Source organism: Drosophila serrata, unplaced genomic scaffold (genome assembly GCF_035046125.1).
Source record: "Drosophila serrata isolate PLE 108 unplaced genomic scaffold, ASM3504612v1 contig_276, whole genome shotgun sequence".
Lineage (NCBI taxonomy): Eukaryota > Metazoa > Arthropoda > Insecta > Diptera > Drosophilidae > Drosophila > Drosophila serrata.
In genome coordinates, this window is record NW_028257174.1 from 10,353,566 (window position 1) to 10,366,885 (window position 13,320).

The window sequence follows — 13,320 nt, forward strand, 5'->3', positions numbered from 1 at the left end:
GTTTAGGCAAAGATATACCTTTCCAGATAATACTTGAAATTCTGTTCCTAGAATATATGATACGAATTCAGTTTTACCATAACTTTCTTCGCACAAATCCTTTACCTAACTGAAACTGAAATCCCTTAAAAAAGAGACGAGCAACAAGTTAACAACAAGAATTGGCAATTATTAAGCCAAAAGCCTTAACCCTTAACCCCAGGCGAACTGAAGGGAAAAACCTTAACCCCAGCGGTTACTCCTCTTCGTTTTTTTTTTGTTCTTTTTACATGCAGCACAGTGTTATTGATTGGCCTGTTGTCCCCCACATTTTCCCCATTTCCCCATTTTGCATATGTGTTTGGTTGGTTTGGTGTCCTGGTGCCTTGAAGGAGAGAGTGTGCCAAGGCTCAGTTTGCTCTGCTTTTGCCAACACCATACACTTTTCCTTCTCCTCCTCGTCCTTTGCAGTCAGAGTCAAGCAATCCTTGTACCAGCGAGACTGCCTGGCTGACGACTCTTTGGCTCTGACTCTGCTTCTCTCCAAGGGTTCCATTCCGTGCCTTGACAAATATCCTTCGTTATTTTGATGCATTTCTAATGTTTGTATAATATTTGTATAATTGAGTTGGCTGACTCCTTCGACCTCCTCTCGCCTTATCCTGTCATTCAACCCAGTGTCTCGTGTGTCGTCGATGTCGCCAAAAGTCCTTCCAAATGTTGTCGCATGCCAGGGCCTGTCATCGCTCTTGACGTTGTATGATTACACACCCTGGAGTGTTAGGTTTGCAAATTGTATGTTCAGTTTCTTTGATAACTCGCTTGAAAGTGGGTAAAATGTAGGACTAGAGACTTGGTCTATACATTGACTTGTATGCAAATATTACGCATACGACCAGTTGGCAGTCTCATCTACAAATACTTCTAATTGCATATTATATAAGCTGCCAAGTTAAGAAATGCATTTAAATGCCAGATATATACTAGTTAACTCTTGAATTATAAGGATTTAGTGGAGACCTCTTCACTTCCTTGTCTATATCCCAGGTATCCAATTATCGGAAGCCTTCTGTTTCATCGCCAATTGAGAGCAGGCCAGGCATCTTCCCTTCGAGTTTGTTTTCTTAGCGCGCAACGCTGATTGAAAATAGAATTTGAATGTCATAACCTTCACTTGAGTCAATCAGCGAAGGCATAATAATAATAATAACAAGAAAGAAGCCGCTGCCGCTAAAGAAATGCCAAGACAGGGGGGCAAGGAGAGCCTAAGCTACTACGAGTATAATGGTATTGCGATAACTGGCATTGCGTGCTTGAATCAACGAGGATTCTGTTTGGTAAAGGTAGCTACTGGGATTCCAGGGGATTGGCTAGATTAGATGGAATGGAATGGAATGGTATGAAGTTTGGCTTGGATTGGATTATGGTCTGGGCGATTGGCGGTGAGGTTCTCCCTTGCTAATGCCTTCGCTTCAATTTAAGTGCTTTTTGATTAGCTTTCGATCGGGGAGTTTCTATCGCCGGTACTAAGTAATAAAACCGCTTCAATTGCAATCCAACAGATTACCTAGTTGCATAATGCATAAATATATAGTTGAGAATTATACTTTTCAAGCTTTTCTTGTTTTTAAATACCTTTCATTGACTTTAAAAACCTGTTAAGTATTTAACAACAAGATAAGATAAGTTCTGGACAATGTTTTCACACTTCAAAGTGCTTGCCTCATTAGGTTAGTTAATTAGTTGTGTATATTTATTTTGTAATATATTGAAAATGTACAGCTATGCATAAATACAGCTTTGTCTATAAACAAACTCTGTAAATTGACCAGGCAAACTGCAGTATAGATATATATATACACATATTAGCTTTCTAGTAAGCTGGAGTATCTTCTTTAGCAATTCTATGAATTTGAATTCCTGACAATTGCGGGATTCCCCCCTCCTTCCGTATAATTATGTTAACCGCTAGTCCAGTCGAGGGCCATAAAACCCGGACAGAAAGCTGAGAATAAAAACCACCGAAACAGAAATCCACAAAACAAACAAACAAACAAATAAACAAAAACAAGTACGCTTGCATCCATAATTGCACATAACTAGAATGAGACGACGAGGGGGAGGTGATGACATCAAAAGTTTGTTCATTAAATACAAAAAAAAAGAGTATAAAAAACAAGAACAGAACGCTCTCTTCATGCATGCTTAAGCACAGTGAACCCAAAGCCCAAAGCCGAAGCGGACGTGAGCAGAGTTAAAAAACACTGAGCGAAAAGGTTATTAAATTAAGTAATACATATTTGATGTTTATTTAAAACAAGAAATTAAACTAACTGTGGAATGTTGAGGATTATATTCCTTTACAGTTGGCAAATTAATTTTAGCATCAAATCCGAAATCGATTATAGCTAAACTTGAAATATTCGATATTTTGATATGAAAAGTGGTTGACAAATCATAGTTTAAAAATCTCATAACTAAGCCAAAAAGGCATTAATTTTGATTCGGGAAATTGTCCTAGGTTTGTTTTTATTAAAATAACCAATCTGCATACTAAATTTACATTTTTAAAAAATTAAATTTTTTCGCCCAATTTTTGGCAATTTTGACGATGTAACCCCTTAAAAAATTTCGAAAAAATTTCAAAATATTTTTTTCTTTAAAATATAGCGAGATCGACTCGGCAGTTGATGCTGATCAAGAATATATATGATTTATAGGGTCGGAAATGACTCCTTCACTGCATTTTTAGCCTTAGACTATCATTAGAATACCCTTTAAGGGTATATAAATTACCCAAATTTTCCATAGGAAAAATCTCTAGAGCAAATCTCTAGAGAGATTGAGAAGAGTTTTTCAGTGTCGAGTGTCAGACCAGCGGCAGTTACTTACTGGTTACAGTTAATAACAATAACTGCAAGTGTTTTAATTATGGTTTCTCAGCACTCTCTCTCTCTTTCTCTATCTCTCTTCCCGCTGGCTATCTCTGCGCTTCGCTATCTCTTTTTTTCTATTTTTATTTTTCTATACGAGCAAACATGTATGGCGAACGTTATATGATATGGCACTATAATTCTCACCCAGGGTCCAAAGCCACTCACCGCCCACTGAACACCACCCACCACCGCCCACCTGGTGGCGCCCACGTTTTGTCACATTGCGTGCACTTGGCAAATAAAAAAGCTAGCGGCAAAAAAGTCGGCAAGGGGGTAGGGGGAAGGGACCTGGTCCTGGGCCTGACTTGAGCCAAGGAGGGCTGGAGAGGAAAGAATTGCCAGTGGCGCAAAAATGTTTGTAGCTAATGACACGTATGAAGGGGGTGTTCTCACGTGTCCCCGTGTCCATGTGTATGTGTTTGTGGATAGGTCCTGGCTAAAAGGATACTTGAGGGCTTAACGGGATACTCGACCAAAATTTTGAAGGTCACCAGAGCACGCTGATAGAACCCCCTGACCATTTGACCCACAAAAAGTACAAAAAAAAGAAGCAAATTGTAATTTCTCGTTTCCAGAAAGAGAGAAACACACCCAAGACACACTCGCACACTCGCAAACTCGCAGCTTAATAATACATTTGACCTTTTGGCATGGTTCTTGAGCTGTTTTTTTTTTGTTACTCTTGTTTAGCGTTTGTAACTTGTTTTTATAGTTTGGTCAACTCGCTTGTCGGAGTTGTAAATGGTTGTTGCATGCCTCAGAGAGGGGGTCAGGTGGCACAGGATGGCCTGGCCGTTCTTGGGCCTCGTTTTAATGGCTTCAAATGATTGGGCCTGGCCTGGTGTGTGATGGCATAATTTTAACTCGACAATTTATTGCACAATACGTGGGGGAAATAATTACGAGGAGTGTGCTAAAAATATACAGAGACAGCATTAGTTAGTTGGTAGATTGAATTGTAAATATATTTATAAATATATATTTGCAATATTTATTCTTTGTTCCACATGACAAGAATAATCTGCATAAGACTACTGTTATTTAAAAATAGGAAGACAGTTTCGTTGGGAATTTTCAAAACATTTTTATTCATAGTTTCTACGGCAACTAAATTAAAAAAAAAAAAATCTACATTAATATATATTGGCTATATATCAAATTTGATGAAAATCTGTTGAAAACTGGAAAAATTATAATATTTTTCTTAAAATTGCCCGATTGTCCCTATGGCACTATATATATTTATATATATTCGCCATGCTTCGACTTATATACTAGTAAAATTATATAGAAGAATAACTCTATAGTTTCATTCAAATAGCTTTCTCTCTAATTTGTCCAAAACAAATCTCGCACATTTGTGCATATGATTCCCAACTGGTTCAAACATCCCCGGAACGAAGTGACTTCTGCTGGCCAGGTCTCAGACATGTGTTGTGTTACAAAAGTTGCAAGTCATTGTTTATTAGTGTTCAAAGTTAGTAACTGATCATACATACTTGCTGGTTATAGATACTTATTGATCATAGATACTTGCTGTTCCGTGTTACTTACTGCTCATAGTTACTTAGTGTTCATAGTTAATTTCTGATCATAGTTAATTACAGATCATAATTCTATAAATCGTCAGATTTTTCCTATGGAAGCTGTATATATATATAGTCCACCGATTTGACAAGCTCCGACTTATATACTAGTAAAATTATAAAGAAGAATAACTTCATAGTTTCATTGAAATAGCTCCAAAACAAATCTCGCACATCTGTGCATATGATTCCCAACTGGTTCAAACATCCCCGGAACGAAGTGACTTCTGCTGGCCGGGTCTCAGACATGTGTTGTGTTACAAAAGTTGCAAGTCATTGTTTATTAGTGTTCAAAGTTAGTAACTGATCATACATACTTGCTAGTTATAGATACTTACTGATCATACATAATTACTGGTCATAGATACTTACTGTTCAGAGTTACTTACTGATCATAGTCACTTAATGCCCATAGATACTTACTGATCATACTGACTGATATTATAATACCCTGCAAGGGTATATAAATCATTAAAGCTTGGAAATCCTATCATTTAGCATTTGCATCGTTTTGCGGTCCAGCACCGAAAATTGATGAGTTTTCCTGTCAGTTCTCTCCTTCTCCTCCCCGTCTTGCCTGTGAGGTCAGAATGGCCACCTCCATTCCCGATTTAATTTTTCATTTTTCATATTTTCTTTTTTGTTTTTTGTTTTTTGTTTTTTGTTTTTTGTTTTTTTTTTTTATTTTCTTTCTGTTGCATGTGTGTGAAGTTCAAAGCAATTAGGGTTTCATACCTTTCAGGTGTTTCAGCTTCGTGTGGGTGCTTTCGCACCTTGCAACATGAACAACACACATTTTTTTGCCAACGCCAACGCAGTTAAAGCCCCCTCGAGTCTTTGACGTCACGAAATGTGTGTGTGTGTATGGGTAGGAGAGTGAGTTCGTGTGTGTTACCCATGATTTATGGTGCAGCCAAACACACACAGGCACACACTAGCACAAAAGACACTTTAAGCACACAATTGTCGTAATTTTAGTTAGGACCTTGTTTTTATTTGCTGTTATTTAAATTTTAAATTTAAATGGTAACTATTTTAGACTTGAGTCTTGCTTTTAAATTGACATTTTTTGTATATGAATATTGCAGAGTCCCCCTTTTCTCTGCCTTCTATGGACCTGGCCACATTTCTCAGTTGGCTCTAATTGCTGACACATTTTGTAGCCGTAGTTAAAACCCCCTTCCTCAAGGGTTAAAACCCCCTTTAACCCTCACTGCGTGCCCTGTGTCCATTGCATACTTTTGTGCGCATGCAATTTTAATGTCCATTGGCATTACACGACATCCCAGTCTCCAGTTCCAGTTCCAGTCTCAGTTCCAGTCCCATCCTGCTGCAAATTTCATGAGCCCCCGAGAGAGAAAAAGAGAGGGAGAGCTATGAAAATATAAATCAACAAAGTTTTTGCCAAAGAAAGAGTTGCTAAGGGTGTCAGGGGGTCAGTGGTGAGCAGTAAGCAGTTGGAGCCCAGATGTCGCAATCTGCTGTTGCTGCATAAAACATGACTTGGTCCTCATTTCATCGATGCTAAGGACGACTCCAAGAGGCACAAGGAGCAGAAGGAGCAGAAGTTCGCTTTAAGCTGCTTACGAGAAGCGAGGAGCAAGGAGATCCCCCGCAGTGAAACCAATTTGTCTCTAATTGCCGCAAAAAGGAGCTCTCTGTTCTGGCCGGAAAATAAAATATAAATAAAATAGACCATGCAATTTAGCCATAGTTTCCGTTTGCACAAAAGTTGCCATCAGGTTTTCACAGAGATAGAGAGAGAGCCACATTGTGTGTGTGTGTGTGTGTAGAGTTTTCCCAACACACTCACACAGCCATAAAGTTGCCTTTATGTAATTGACATCGAAACAGTGTAAGCTTTGCTAGGATTTTTCAAGGGATTTTCTTTCATTTTCCTTTATTAATATTTTAAAATATTTGTTTGTGAATATTTGCAGTATATTTTTGTGATATAGTTTTGATTTCTTGCACCATAACCAAAGTTATTTTTCCCTATTCATAAAGTTTTTAGTGCCAATTTTGGTTTCAATCAACTATTTTCTTTAACATTTCCTGCCGGCTGTCACTTGACCTTGCACCAGTTTACCTCAATTGCTCAACTTTTCAACCGCCTTACACCTGCCACTCCATCAGGCCGAATGCCCAATGCCCATGCTCCTTTCCTCCCTCCCTGGGTTGCACGTGTCCGCCGCACTGAATTTGAGGCATTTCTTCGACTTATTTTTAAGCCCCAAGAAGTTTGGCCAAGGGGTGAGAATAAATTTTGCCCTGTGCCCCGTGCCTTGTGCCTTGACCTTTAACCGGGCGAAAAAGGGTGGCAAATGGCAAACAAATGTTGGCCAAAAAGCAGATGATTTTGGGTTTTTCTTTATCATTATCCTTAAGCTGGAAAAGTATCAAAATTCACTGAATACTCGTGAATTTCGCATTTAAAGCGAAATATGTCAGTTGCATTTTAACAACAAAAAAATCGAATCAGTTAGGCAAACGAAACTCATGAAAATTTCAATTAATTTTTGCGGGCTAAAAGGTGGGTGGGGGTGGGGGTGGGAACACCTGCGTTGGACAGCAGTTTCAATGCCGTCCGACACACCCACACCTACACTGACACCTGACCAATGCCACCCACATCTGCCCTCCAACTGTCCCAGAATGATGTTGAAAAATTAAACAGCGGCAAAAAGTGAAAATTCAATGAACAAAACAAAAGCAAACAAGTGATGGTTAAAGTTGGAAAATTAAGAATACCGATAGGATTTTTTGTTGGGTATTTTTATATATTTATTATTATTTTTTAAAAGTCTGATGGAAAATACATAAAACAGGCGTTTCTTAAGAACAGAAATAAGGTTTTAAAATCTTATCATTTGTTTCTTTCTCTCAAAACTTGTATATTGTTTTGTTAACCACGAATTTATTTTTAATATTCAATAAATATTTTTATTTAATATTCCTTTCATCACTTCATGTGTTTGCTAATTTTGCTAATTGTAACAGTTGACATAATATTATTCTCCCCACTTTCATGTCACAATTCTCTATATTTTTCACTTTATTAGGGTGTTAAAAATAAAGAGAAAGGAAAGCAGAATTTTATATACCCTAGCAGTTTGCAATATAATTATAGATCAAAACTTAGCTTAACATTTTCACATTCTTTAATTGAATATTTATCGAGACTTTTATATGACATTTTTGTCCACAAATCAAAGTTTTAAAAACTCATAAATAAGCCAAAAATGCTTTAATTTTAATTCGGAAAGTTGTCCTATGTTAGTTTTTAGTAGGTTAATAAATCTTCATACTCAATTTACAATTATAAAAAATTCCAAATTTTGGCAATTTTTTGTTTGACAATTTTAACGATGTAACCCCTTAAAAAATGTTGAAAAATTTAAAAATTTTGTATTTCCTCCCGAGATAGCTAGATCGATTCGCCTGTTGATGCTGATCAAGAATATATATGATTTATAGGGTCGGAAATGATTCCTTCACTGCGTTGCATGCTTCTGACTGAAATTAAAATACCCTACAAAGGTACATATAAAAACAACAATAATAAATAACACAAAACGCCAACGACACCCGCAAAGAACTTGACACCAAAAACAACAAGTTTCAAGGCGAAATGTAAATTAAATGAAAATATAAAATGCTTTTTTTTTAATGCCACCGCACATCGAACTTTTAAGGAGTCCAGCAAAGAGGGGGCTGATAGGGTGGTTCTTGTTTTTCTTTCAGCTCTCTCTCTCTCTCTTTCCCTCTCTCCCTGTCTCACTGAATGTTTTTGTTATGATTGTTAATTAGCAAATAGTCAATGCAAATGTTTAAACAATTGTTGTGGCCGCGAAAGGGATTGTGTTGAACAATTGTGTATATATAAAGCTTTCTGGGCGGCGGATTAATGGACAATCCAAAAGGAGGAAGTTATGTAATGAAAGGAATATACATCTTATATATAATATTATATATATAAATTATATATCTTTTATAATTTGCATAATATTCTTAAAGAAAATGTAACTCTGTTTACACATAATTCTTTGTAATTAAGTTTCATTGTTTTTATTCCCCTGACCATCCATAAATTATGCCCCCCAAAAAATGGAAGTGATCATGGCGGAAGTGTGGCAAGTGGCAAGTGGCAAGAAGCAGACATAAAATTGGGTTAATCGATGGCAAGAATATGGGGAATTGAATTGAGTTGCGAAACGAAACACAAAAATTCAATGTGTACAACGCTCATTACTCATACGCCATGTATGCTACGCTGTCTTTGTTCTTCCTCCGTTGACTTGCTGCCTCTTTTTTCTTATTATTGTTGTTGTCATTGTCAATATATGGAATATGGAATGGCTATTTTTAAGGTCACCAAAGCTATATGCACACAGTGTGTGCTTCTTTCAATTATTGGCGATAAGATAAGTTGGAAAAATGCCTTACAGAGCAAAAGGGAAATAATGCCAAAGACAAATGAATCAGCAAAGTCAGTGACGGTGGTGCTCGGGATTTCTGAAAGGGGGTTTTGGAGGGGGGTTGGTTCTAAGGGGGAGGACTGGAGACAACAATTGGCCAAAGCTTCCGCCTGCCGTCGGCCATCGGCCGTCCGGTGTCCACAACAACAATCATAACGAGGCGCTAATTAAGCAAAAAAAGCTTCAAGTAAATAAAATGGAATTTGCACTCGCAGATATAGAAACGTAAAGGCCATCCCTCCCCCCATTTCCAACCCCATTCTCCCATATTTCCATATAAACCCCCCTAGTGCCACCCCTTTCACAAAAGTTTCTTCTCGATTTTGCACTACTCATGGTTCAATGGAATTTTTGGAATTTCTATATTTCGAAATACATTTTGTGGTTAAATTATGGGCTCTCTGGTTTTCAGAGATTGATTTGTTTCAGTATTATTTAGTTAGGGAAAATGTTTATGTGGGATTTCTTTTGAAATTTTATTTTAAATAAAGGAGAAATATATTTTTCCACACATATACTGTTGAACTTAATCTTTAAACTTAAAAAGCATTTAGTTTTATTTTTACTGCGAAATACATTTGTGTTTTTGATACTATTTGATTCAAGATTCCCCGAAATTTGTCAAAAACTATAGGAAACTCCCTGCGTCGATCATAAAGACCAATTTAGTTGACGGTTTTGTTCTTATTCCGTCGGCATTCCTGGGCTTGTTATAGTTTTTTGCAGTTACATCGCTCGATAAATGGCCAAAGGCGGTGACGACGACGACGACGACCAGGCGAATCCAAGCCAAATGAGTGCAGTTGGAGGAGCTGGGAGAAGAAGGCGGAGGAGGGAGGGGTTTTGGGGGGGAAAATGTGGGGTATGCAGGAAGAAAACTGCTTACAAAATCGATGGTTCTGCGGGGAAAGTGGGAAAAGCGGAAGGACTGCCATTGAGTGTGTGTGTGTGTGTGTGTGTTGCTGGCTGGCCAAGCGCCATGCTGCTTGCTCTCTCTGTCTTTCTCTACCCTCCCATTGCCTTTTGCTTTTTTGAGTTTTCCATTTTCCAATTTGCCAGGCCAGGCCGGCAGTCTAAAAAAAAAGAAAAAAAACGAAGAAAGAAAGGAAAACAACAAAATTTAAACAAAAGCAAAAAGCAACAGCAGCCACAACGAATGCTATATGCTAAAAATAAATGTTTATTTTATAAGATTCTCTCTCTTTTACTTGATCTCCCCTCGCTTTGCGCCCTTACGTCTTTTCCGGCCCCCGTGGAAAACTTGTTCTTTTCTTCTTCTTCTTTTTTTTTTTTTGTTTCTGTGCCTTTGCAGATTGTCATTGTTTGTTTCTTGTTTCTTTGAGGGAAATTCGAGGGCAAGGCAAAAAAAAGGGAAAACGAGTAAGATAAGAAATGAAAATGAAGGGAAACTGAATGCCCAAAATGCTAAAAGCTCTTACGACATGGATACAACATGTACATGTTGTATTTTAATAATATTTTGAATCATTAGTGGAACATAAGACCCTAGAGTGCCATTTTATCGAACTAGCGATGTGCTTTGGGTATAACCTATGGCTTTGCTGTAGAATCCTGATCCTGATCATGATTAGCCATTTATTTCGACTAAAATCAAGTAGAAAATGATCAAGATTCAATTTTTAAGCATGGTAATTATATGATACAAGTGGATTTTGTGCTTTTATTAACAACAATTCAGCCCCCCTTGCACATGGCCAAAAGGCATGAAGACAGAATCCTAGCCAGATGTAGGAGAATTAATGGTGTGGATGAGTCAAAACAGAGAGGAACACAAAACTAACCAAGGCAATTTCCTATATAACATAGCAATCGGCCTTTGACTTGATTTTCTTTGTTTCTTATCTTTTCTTTTGCAATGTTGTGCTTTAAACAACATTATTTATTTATTTATTTCGCAGCATTGTTTGTTTTCTGTTTGTTTGCTTTCAGGTTGTCAATGTTGCCGCTGTTTCTGCTGTTTCTTGGATATCTTTGCCTTTTTGCTTTTGTTTTTTGCTATTGCTGCCAAGGCAGAAATTGATTTTTATAAATAGCGCGCATACGCAACGTGGTACGCACTGAAGTAGAAAGCACATGCGAGTGTGCCAGTGTGCGTGTGTGCGTGTGTGTGTGCCAGAGTGTGTGTATGTTTTTGACGTTACATTTTCCATGTGCACTTTCTGCTTGCCAAAGCAACAACATAAGGCACAAATGTCTGCCATAGATCGCTCCAATGGCCACAAAGAGTGCCAAAAAAAAGAAAAGTTGCACACAAAAGTTTTCATACGATTCGATTTGTTCCATGAAATGAGCTGGAAAGAGCTATGCCTGGGATCACAGGCCAGGTTCTTTCCGGGAAAAGCATGTCTATGTGTGTGTGTGTGTGTGTGTGTGTGGGGAAAACGTATGTGCACATGATTGCAAATGAAAATTCCCAACTTTGAGCTGATCTATAAATAAGCTGCTCTAAATCGGAATCGTAATCGTAATCGTAATCGATTGAGGGCAAAATTGCTTCTGCTTCAATTTGTTGTGTGTTATTTCTCAATTAAAAAAAAAAGAATGGTTGGTGTTTTCTTTTTATTGCCTGCTATCTTTAGCCTGAGACCCTCACATTTTATTTATTAACTGTAATTGAGTTTTTTCAAAATCATTCAATTAAAATTTGATTCTTGATAAATGGAATTGTAAGGCAATTTAAGTTAATTTCACTTTTTTTTTGTTTTAGAAAGGAATTTAGCAAGAGAAGGTCAATGGAAAGGCTTTCAACTAACTGGGCTAAGACTATCATAATTTAATTGGATTTTCTCCTAGATAATTGAAGTATTTCTGTAGCAATTATTAATGTATAACAAGTTTATAGATATTTTTAGCTTAGTTTTCCCTTGCATTGTTTGGTTTTGCGTTTTTCCAACATTTCTTGATAATTGAAGTATAGCAATTATTTTTATTCCTATTTCTTGGATTAATGTATATCAATTTTATAGATTTTTTTGTTTCAGTTTTCCCTTGCTTTGTTCTTTGATTTTTGTTGGTTTGTCTGGTCTTCTTTCAACTTTTCTGTTTAATTTAATTTTACATTTTGTAGGGGCAAGATTTTTTGTTGCCAGAATTTTAATTTTTATAAGCTTCACTGGGTATTGGATACTGTAAACTAAATACTAAATACTCATATACTTAAATACTCGAATGGTTGAATACTTGAGTATTCATATGCATGGCTGACTGACGAACTGGTGATTCGGGTGGATTACGCATACGCCATGTGTGCCTTGCCTGCAGGCCAGTCCCTGTCAGCAACCCTCAAAAATGTAGCTGCTGTGTGATGTAAATGCCGTTATAATCAGCGCTAATGTGCTTAAATGGACAAGGGGATAGCGAGAGGGAGAGGGAGCGGGTGAGGGTGAGGGGTTGGGCCAAGCCAAACCAGGTGGTTATCCAATGAGTGGCGGTGCTGCCGCATCACGTTCGTTTCGGTTTTTGGTTGCAACTTTCGAGCCAAATATGTATATATGTATATAGTATATTCCGCTTAGCCATATGCCTTTTGGTCAGCCAATTAGTTTGGGGGGGGGGGGGGGAAACACACACACACACACTAAAGAATCGGCAAACCTAACACCTTAACCCACCTCAACCCCTCCACCAAGTGGGTCAATGTTGAACGGAAGTATTTACGAAAAGTTTATTTCGCCCATTTTTTTGGTGTGCCTTTCTCTTCGTTTTCCCTGGTAAATCACTTAAAATCACGAAGGAAATTTCCATTGGCTGATTTTAGCTGATATGGAATTGCTTTTGGCTTTTATTTTCACCTTTGTTCTCACCTATGATTTTTTTTTTTGGTTAAATGGAGATTACCTTACCATTTTCTCCTTGGGTTTTAGTGGTAACCAAAGCTCTTCAAATTTACTCGGAAAACTAGCATTAAGAGTTGAGAAAATATTGATTCTCAAGGGGTTATCAAATTAAATTGGAATATATTTTTATTGAAGTAGATTTGAAAAACCGATAGTCTTGGTCCTCGCAGGATTTATTCTGAACTTAAAACTAGAAAACTAAAAACCAAATATGAACAAATAACTTGACTAATATAATATTTTTTTCTACTTGTAACTATAAATACAAACAAATCCCTACTAAAACCTCTAGAGAAATTAAATCTTTAGTTGCTTCTTCCTTTATTTCACTTCCTTTAAGCTGAGATTCCCGATCTCTAAGGATTGTATAATGCTTACATTTCCTGGCAGCTCCAAGTGGGTCAATGCAAAACGGAAACAATTACCGATTTGCATATGAAACGTTTTCATGTGCTTTTCTAGTTTCCTTTTTTGGTTCTTTTTT

General features: G+C 37.3%; 1 protein-coding gene across 2 annotated transcripts in view; it reads left to right on the top strand.

Annotated features, from left to right (window-relative positions):
- Window positions 1-13,320, top strand: part of flw (protein phosphatase 1 catalytic subunit flapwing) — a 29,154-nt gene that overhangs the window by 5,450 nt on the left and 10,384 nt on the right. The gene's annotated exons all lie outside the window — the stretch shown is intronic.